Genomic DNA, 1,853 nt, shown 5'->3' with positions numbered 1-1,853 from the left:
CCAAGAATGGATCTGAACACGGAGAAAACCCGCGAAACGCAAGATTGTCATATTAATTTATTATTTCTCTGGAGTATTAAAACACTGAATAACAGTAATAATTAATTACTGTTTTTCAGTATTAAATTAGTCGGTATTAAATGCCTGTAACAGATCTTGAATTTTATTTGTTTCATTCTGCTCACTTAAGTGGAAAGAGTATGAGGAAATAAAATTATATAAGAAGATTAATTTTTTTAATAATGTTAATTAATTATTTTATTTTATCATAGCCATCATTTTTCATGCAAAGATTTGTTGCTATATTTCTTCTATTACTTTTATCTGCAATTAATGTATAAAGGGAATGAAACAATGCAATTTTTTAAAGTAAATTTGTTGAAAAGTATGTATTATATATAATATATATTTTTTATTCCTTTATTTAGCACACAAATGCTCTAAAATGTTCTCATGTTAGTTTAACGATTCAATTCGTTATCTTCTGAGCCATTGAGAACTACAAAGTATTAAATCTGTGTGAATAAATAGCCTTTTTATTGTTCAGGATTTGCTCCGTCATTATTTGTTGTCAATTGGTGACGTTCTTATTACTGTTGGTACAAAACCGTATGGAGGAGTACATCCTCTTGTACTGTCATTTTCGTTTTTGCTGGATGATTCACTTTTTTTTCGTACCGGTTTAGAGCCACTGCATTTTGCGATAAATTTTAGTTCATTTATTAATTCTTCCTTAAAAGATACCTATAAAGTAAATAACATACATTGTGTATTTGATAAATAAGTATGAATATGTTATGTGTTATGAAAAAATAAGCGATTAGAATTTTTAAATGGCAGAATTTTTACGAGGCCATATTTTTAATTGCTAGTTATAATTTAGTTAAAATATGTTAAATTTACAATTATTAAATCAATAAAATTTTTTGGAATTATCATCACGATATTGTTATGATGATATTAATGAAAATCGCCATCTTACAAGTAAAACTACCCAAGTGATACACTCCAATTTCTTTCAAATTTGGCACAAATATAGAATTATGAAAAATATTTTATCTATCTTTTCTCATTTTGGTCCATAAACCGTTTTAAGGACCTGTACTTTTCAATTTTCATCCTCTTATCATCTATAAGTAGAATAATAACATGTAAAAAACGAAAATGAATACAAAATATAGAAGTTTTTTGGATCATTGATTATGATATGGAATCTTTGTAAAGTTGTTCATTTAAATAAAAAATGTGAACAAATTAGCAAAAAGATTGAAATAAAGTATTGTGACATATGTTTAAGAGTTATTTGTATACATGATTTTAAACACAGCATCAAATTTTTTGAATTTGTTTACTAATTTGTTCAAATATTTTTGTATTTAAGCGAATAATTTTACAAATTGATTTTATATTTGTAATCAATGATCCAAAAACTCTTATTTGTTAAATTTTGTTTTTTCTCTATTATCATTCTATTTATAGATAAGAGGGTGAAAATGGAAAGGATAATAAAACCGCTTATGGACCAAAATGACAGAGTAAAAATATTTTTTAGGTTTATATTTATATTAAATTTGAAAGAAATTGGAGTCTATTGTTTGGAAAGTTATTCGTTAATTCTTCAAATTAATTTTGATTATTCTGTTATCTTCGTGTTAAAATTACATTGGTTTCAGTAAATTCGGTACATTTTGATAGAAATGATGGTACGATTGTGATGTATTGTGTTGTAAATAAGAATAGTCTGCTTACATTTTCTCGAATGGATATTCGGGCAACATCCCAAAGTAATTCTAATATAGTATATACACATGATAAGGCGACGCCTACGGAAAGTACCAAGAATACACCACCCA

The 1,853-nt window shown here is 26.1% G+C and overlaps 1 pseudogene; it reads right to left on the bottom strand.

The window, feature by feature from the left end:
* Positions 1-406: 406 nt before the first annotated feature.
* Positions 407-1,853, bottom strand: part of LOC108722047 (uncharacterized) — a 56,754-nt pseudogene continuing 55,307 nt past the window's right edge.

The sequence above is a fragment of the Mycetomoellerius zeteki genome, unplaced genomic scaffold (assembly GCF_001594055.1).
Source record: "Mycetomoellerius zeteki isolate Tzet28-1 unplaced genomic scaffold, Tzet1.0 scaffold191, whole genome shotgun sequence".
Lineage (NCBI taxonomy): Eukaryota > Metazoa > Arthropoda > Insecta > Hymenoptera > Formicidae > Mycetomoellerius > Mycetomoellerius zeteki.
Note: the sequence above shows the minus strand (reverse complement) of the source record. Positions and strands in the feature narration are given on the sequence as shown.